This window comes from Miscanthus floridulus, chromosome 8, assembly GCF_019320115.1.
Source record: "Miscanthus floridulus cultivar M001 chromosome 8, ASM1932011v1, whole genome shotgun sequence".
Lineage (NCBI taxonomy): Eukaryota > Viridiplantae > Streptophyta > Magnoliopsida > Poales > Poaceae > Miscanthus > Miscanthus floridulus.
Genome location: NC_089587.1, coordinates 196,845,023 through 196,852,463, shown reverse-complemented (window position 1 = coordinate 196,852,463; position 7,441 = coordinate 196,845,023). Strand labels below are relative to the sequence as shown.

The following is a 7,441-nucleotide window of genomic DNA, read 5'->3' as shown; positions in this document are numbered from 1 at the left end:
CAGCAACTGAATAGCAAGTCCATTGCATTATCTCCTAGAGAGAATACCATTACACCATCTTTGGATTCCCAATCATCCTTCGATCGATCTGTTGATCCATCATCATACTAATATGATATGCATGCGATGCAATGCAAAGATGTAATTAATCAACTGCAATCGCGACTCGTAAAATACGACGTATGCCTCTCGAGTTAACGGGCTAGTTCTAACGACGACTGTACTTAGGCTACATATACACGTTGTCGGATAAAGCGTTATTTTCCAACAATTATTTTAGTTATATAAATCAAAGTGGTTTCTTTATACCGTTCTATCGATTTAATCATTATTCGAATTAGAGCATCATTATCTACTTAGCAAACTAATTATTATTGAGCTACAACAATTACAGTGAATACCTAATATTGCTAGGAGCCTACTGTATAAATTTTAGATTCAACAATATTACCAATTTATCATGAAAACTCCTATAAGTTTATATTTTACAACATTAAGTACCTTAAAGTAATTATATAGCTTTCACGAATATTATCAAACTATGTGAACAAAATATACTAACAAGTAGATCATAATTTTTGGAGACTAACAAAATTGGTTTGGCATTTTTATGTTTTTTATTTGATTTATTACGGATTTACAAACTTCAGCCATATTAAATAAAATAGCAAGCTCAGCAGAAAAAGAAAAACAACCCACAGCCGCACAAGGCCCAGTCGGCCATGGCAGACGGCCCACCGGCGCGCAAGGGTGCGGTGGCCCAAGGTGGGCGCGCGGCAACCGGGTCGGCCCAAGCGGCGCAGGCAGAGGCCCAACGATCACGCGCGGTCTGGAGGAGACCGGCGGCCCAGCAGCGTGAACGGCCCAGGCAGGCACAGCGACCGGCCGGCCCAGCAAAACCGGCCCACAGCTGGAGACGCAGCACATATGCGACATGACCCCTGAACTTTCCTTAAATTATGAAAAGGTCCACTACTATTTCGTACACTCACTGACAAGTTCATTAATCCCCCTGACTTCCACCTAAATCCCGTTTTCTCACATTCGTTTTCCTTCCCCAAAGCAGAGGACGGAACAGGGGCACCGGCCGGCGGTCAATCCCGGCTGGGCGGGCACGATGACGGTGGAAAACCGGCCTGCGGGCAGAGGCGGGCCGTGCGGATGACAGTGGGGCACGGGCGCGCGGGGCACTGTGGCTCGAGCGTGCCTTCACGTGCTGTGACCGGCGCGCAGCAGCGAGGCCGAGGGGCGCGCGCGAGGAGGAAGAAGAAGTGGGCGCCGGCTCACGGGAAGACGGAAGGAGCCGCGGCGTCACGAGCGCGCTGCGAGGAAGGCGAGGCTGGGGCGTTGCGGTGGTACGGAGATGGAGCGGCGCGTCCAGGCGTGCGGAAAGGCAGCGGTGCTGGCAGGGCAGCTGCGGCGATGGCCGAGCACGGCGCGAACGAGCCGGTGAGGCGCTGAGGCGCGGCCGAGTGCGGTGTCGGGGTGCTGAGCGGGTCGTGGGGGCAGTGTGGTGCGGACACCGGGCAGAGCTTGGCTGGCTCGGCCAAGAGAAGCGGACCTAGCGCGGCAGGGCACGGGCTCAGGCTGGTGCGGGGGAAAGGAGGGTGAGCTGGGGAGGAGCAGTGTTGTAGCTAAGTGGCTCGGGGAGGCGAAGCTCATAGCGGACCACGGGGGCACGAGAAGCTACGACGGCGGGATGAAGACGCGCGGGGAAGGCGCTGTGACTGCGAAGCTCGACCGATGGCGAGCGCGACTTGAAGGTGGGGCGGTCCAGCGCGGGACCGGGTCATGGGTGTGCTCGGCGAGGTCAGGGGCATGGTGGTTGTGGCTGGCGAGGCGGCTTGGGCTCGGCAACTGCGGACGCTGCGGCTGCAGGCTAGCACGGAAAGGGAAAGGGCGGCACTTCACGGAAGCGCGCACGAGCAGCGCGAGAAGAGAAAGGGAGAAGGAGCGCCGGTGCCCGCGTGCAGGAAGGAGGATGGCAGCGCTAGAAGAGCGAGGAAGGAAGAGCAGAGCTGAGGCGTCGGTGATTTCTATGGGCAGAGGCAGACAAGCAAGGCAGAGAGAGCCAATCAAGTCAGAGAAACAGACACGACAGCGGCAGACAGGACGCCCTGGCCAAACGTGGCCGGCAGGGTCAGGCCAGCAGCGATGCACGACGTGGTTGCGTGTACACTATGCACGAGTCAAAAGCACAGAGCCATGCATGATCATTTTTACTTTTCCCCAGTGACAAACGCAAGAGGTCAAGATGATGCAGCCGTTTATTTTATTTTCCATCTACTTTTTAGTTAGAACAAAAGTGTATTTACCCACATGGGACGTCCGATCCGACGACTCAAATCTAGCTGGACACGAAGGCAGCCAACGGCGCTGCGACAAGGACAATAACGCGACGAGACAACGGAAGCAGATTTGCAGTACAGTTCCATTGGTGATATCAAGCAAGCCCGCGTACACGGCGACGGACCCGACAACCCGACGCGACGTTAACAATTCGGATGATGGATTTATTCAGAACCAGAGAGACGCACCACTGTACTCAAACGTCTAGAACGACAGCGTGGCAAGGACAACAGTGCGTTTAAATATATTTTTAGATTTCTACCGTGGACGTAAGAAATTGGTTGTCAAATTTTAAATCCGAGAAAAATCGTTTAAAAAAATGGACTTAAGCCTAAATCGCGGTGCTAATTAAGCGCGTAACACCAGGGGTGTTACAAAAGACTCCGGGACATATTCAGTCATCCCCACAAACCCGTCGTTCGTAGGGGATGAAGGTGTGCGTTGCGCCACAGGGTGGTCGTCGGTCTCTACGACGTTGCGGAGACCAAATGGGAGCGCCGTCGGGGCGCTCCGGATGAGGTATTCCGGAGAGAGTGGCTCCCGTCCGGCAAGCTGCGCCATGATGTTGGCGAACGAGAAGGTGAGGTGGCGTAGGTCCTCCTGAGACGGCCGGGGTCCCAGGAAGGCGCCGAGCTGGCGCTCTAACCTCCCGTAGTCGAAGTCGAGGAGCCAGTTGCTTCTAGGGGCATGGGCCCCGGTGCGTGCAGCTGCAACTCCTCAAGTGCCTCGGCGATTGCGTCGAGGCCGGTGGAGTGGAGAGGTCGGACGGAGGCGGGAGCCATTGCCAACTCTCCCTCCGCCGTGACGATGAAGTCTAGGTCCCCGAAGCGCACGTGCGCGCCCGGAACCCAACTGAGGTTGTGACTAGCCATCCGAGGCCTGGTGTGGATGTCGAGTCGCGCAAAAGGCCCCTGCCTGACGCGCCAACTGTCGGTGTTTGAAGTAAACATCAACGAGTAAATTTGTATTATTGCGCATCGGGCGAGGCGGAGGCCGCCCTTAGAGGTCGGGCGAGACGGAGCCCACGGCCTCGGTGTCGGGCGAAGAGGAGCCCGCCCTCAGACGTCGGGCGAAGCGGAGCCCGCCCTCAGACATCGGGCGAGGCGGAGCCCGTCCCCAGAGGTCGGGTGAGGCGGATCGCACGACCTTGGGGTTGGGTGAGGCGGATCGCACGACCTTAGAGGTCGGGCGAGGCGGAGCCCGCGGCCTCGGTTTCGAGCGAGGCGGAGCCCGCCCCCAGAGGTCGGGCAAGGCGCATCGCACGACCTTAGGGTCAGGCGAGGCGGAGCCCGCGGCCAGAGGTCGGGCGAGCCGGAGCCCGCGGCCTCGATGTTGGTTGGAGCTGTAGTCGCACATTTGACTGCCTGGATGGATTAACGTATAACGACCATTAACCCCTTCTCTTCGGGTACTCTAGTATTGGTCCCGACACTAATGTACGCTACTAGTGTTACTTTCTCATTCTCACTGTGCCTTTGTTTTACGTATTATACGAATACAGACGTAGACGCTCACAACACACACACATACTCATCCCTATAAACACACACGTAAACCCTACCTGTGAGTACCTCAAAAAAAAAACTATGCCGGCACATCTCGTCCAGATTTAAGACTCCTTAACACATTTGATTCGTAAAACTCCGAGTTGAGATAGAGTAGCTAATAATCTCACTCCCTCTCCCTCTCTCTCTCTCTCTGTTCATATGGCGTGATGATACCGTGAAAGAAAGAAAACAGAATAAAAGCATGATGCAAAGACACGGCACTGGCACAGTAGTAGTGGCATACCAGCAATTGATACGGAGTATAATATACAGTGTCCCATCTTATCGCAATAAATAAAGAACTGGCATGCTGCGATTGTATATGCAAGCAGGGAGAAGTCGTTTATGACTGTATACAACAGATAAGTAGACAGTAATGTGGTATCGGTAATGACACACTGCATTAATTTAGCGGCGATCTAGCGCCCACGGTTAAAAATTAACCCACCTTACAAAAAATACGTACAATAATAAAGATTAAACATAGGTTAATTATAGACTAATAGGGATTAATAAACTCTAACCACCAATTAGCAACATGATCCAATGCGTCTTAGAATCAGATTTCGTACTATTTTTTGACGCAAATCATTCTAACCCGTGAACACTGGTTATAAGCCTAGGTCACATTTAGGATATAAAATTTTGGAAAGTAAAAAAAGACGGTTGGAAGAGATCCTTCACACTAGCTTTAATACTCTAAAAGTAGAGGTGTTAGCCCCATGATCCAAAGAAACTCATAAGATAAAAAGAAGAGTTAAATGCACCAGAGATCCATTAACTTGTGAGGAGGTTTCAGTTAGGTCCATCAACTTTCAAAGTGACTTTTTGGGTTCATAAACTTTGTATGCCGTATCACTTAGGTCCATATCTCTCCACATGGGCTTTTTATGCTGATGTGGCTGCTGACTTGGACCCTTCATTTCGTCGAACATGTGGTGGGCGCGTGAGCAGGTGCCGCTGCCGCGGCCACACAGGCGTGTGAGCGGCCGGCTGCCCGTGCTGGTGCAGTCACGCTGCCACGCGAGCACCCAGAAGCTGCGCCGGGCAGCCACGTTGGGGTTGGTCGAGCGGGCTGGCTGCCGCGCGAGGCCGGCAACGGTGCAGGTTCTTGATGCCGAACGCTGTGATGAGCGTGTACCCGTCGCCAGGGACGTCGCAGGCGCCGCCGACGTCCTAGTACGTCAGGCAGAGCGTGCGCAGCGCCTCGCACGCAAACGCATCGATGGCGCTGGCCACGCGCTTCGCCTTCGCGTCCGTGAGCTTCTCCACGTTGCTAGTGCCGTTGAAGACGGAGCTGCACCGGCTCAGGACCACCTCGGACGCGCCCTTGAGGAACGCGCGTGGGTGGCCGGCGGCGTTCGGGGACGCGATGACCACGGCCATCGTCTTCTTCACCGAGTTGAACGGCTCCACCTTGAGCTTCTTGGCGCCGACGTGCTCCACCTTGGTGTACTTCTCCACCTCGAGGCCGAACTCAAGGATGGCCATCTCGGTGGGCGTGCCGCGTGCCCATGACGCTAGTCCTTCCGTCCTTGCTCGTGACGACCTCCGAGCCGGAGCAGTGGAAGACGCCCTCGAGCAGCACCCGCGTGAAGTTCTCCGACACCGACGACCGGAGCTCGTCGAAGCCCTTGGAGGTGCTCACCGTCTGCGCCGCCCCGGACGCCCAGACCTTCTCGACGATCATGTGGTTCGTGGTGAGCGTGCCGGTCTTGTCCGTGCAGATGCAGCTCGCCGACCCCATGGTCTCGCACGCCGAGAGGTGCCTGACGAGCGCGCGCTCCTGCATGAGCTTCTTCATGGCGAACGCCAGGCTAAGCGTGACGGCGAGCGGCAGCCCCTCGGGCACGGCGACGACGACGATGGTGACGGCGACGGCGAAGAAGTTGAGCACCGAGAGCGCGTCCTCTCCCCTCCACCACAGCAGCCCGCCGGGCGCGTTCGCCCTGCCCACCAGGAACCACGCCATGAGCACGGTGAACGTGAGCACCGCGAACGCAAGCCCAATCTTGCCGATGATGGTGGCCACGCCGTTGAGCTTGACCTGGAGCGGCGTCTCGTCCTCGCCTCCCTGGCTTAGGGTCTCCATCAGGTTCCCCCACTCCGTGCGCATCCTGACCGCGGTGACCAGCATCCGCACCGAGCCTTCCTGCACCTTGGTCCCGCCGAGCAGGAACGGGTTGGCGCTGGATGGGTGCACTGGCTCGCTCTCGCCGGACAGGCTCGACTCATCGACCACGAGCGAGTAGCCGTCGATGTACAGGCCGTCCGCCGGTACCTGGTCGCCGATGGACAGGTGGACGATGTCCCCGACGACGATGTCGTAGATGGACACCTTTTGGCGGTAGCCGTCGCGGGTGACCTGCATGTCGATCTTCTTCTTCTCCCTGTCCAGGTCCAGGAACTGCAGCGACTACTTGTAGTCGCTGGCCGCGGTGATCATGACCACGAGGAAGATGGTGAGCATGATGCCGAGGCCGTCGTACATCCCGCTGGGCCACCCCTCGGTGGCGAGCCCGATGACGACGGAGATGAACGCGCAGAAGGCGAGCAGCAGGAGCGTCATGTCCTGGCTGGCGTCCCACAGGAACATCCAGAACGTCCGCGGCGGCTTCTCGGTGTACTTGTTGGCGCCGTAGACCTCCGCCCGGACGCCCGTCTCGTCCGACTTGACGCCGTCGGCGAGGGAGACGTTCACCTTCCGCGCGATGCCGTCGACGCCCCTGTGGTGCCTCAGGCTCTTGCCGTCGTGGTTGCGAACCACGGTGGCCAGCTCCTCCGGGCTGGCTGACGCGTGTGCGGTCGTGTTTGCGCTCCCGCGGCGGCGGCGGCGGCACCTGCTCGCGCGCCCACGACATGTTTGACGAAATGAAGGTCCAAGTCAGCAGCCACATCAGCATAAAAAGCCCATGTGGAGAGATATGGATCTAAGTGATACGGCATACAAAGTTTATGGACCCAAAAAGCCACTTTGAAAGTTGATGGACCTAACTAAAACCTCATCACAAGTTAATGGATCTCTGGTGCATTTAACTCTAAAAAGAAACACATATATATTGTATGTCTTCACACATGTCATATCACTTCCAGTTCTTTATAATTTGCGGTGAGCATGAAATTTGTAAGAGCTTGTTTGATCAGTTAGAGGCTTAGAGCTCAAATTCACTAGAAGAAACTCTATATGATCCAAATTAGATCTATTCATGGGCCACCTGACCCAACTAACTCGACCAACCCGACCTGGCAATGCGTCGGGCTGCGTTCCGACCATGATTTTCGACCTAAGGTCTGACCCAAACAAAAAAAATATATAATAGAAAGTTTAGAGAAATAGTCCGACCCAACCTGACTCGCTAGTGCATCAAGTGAGGTTCAGGGCAAAGATTTTGATCTGACCATTTTTCCCGACTAAAACAGTGTTTGATCAGGTCTAATAATACAAACAGCCTAGTTATAGGCCAATTTAAAGTATTGATCCAAGAAGGGTCTAATTTCTCATTTTTCTCCTGTTCCAGTTACGTGGAACAGCTCATCTGAAAGAG

At 55.2% G+C, this 7,441-nt stretch overlaps 1 pseudogene; it reads right to left on the bottom strand.

Annotated features, from left to right (window-relative positions):
- Window positions 1-4,694: 4,694 nt before the first annotated feature.
- Window positions 4,695-6,765, bottom strand: LOC136470463 (calcium-transporting ATPase 1, plasma membrane-type-like; annotated as a pseudogene).
- Window positions 6,766-7,441: the final 676 nt, after the last annotated feature.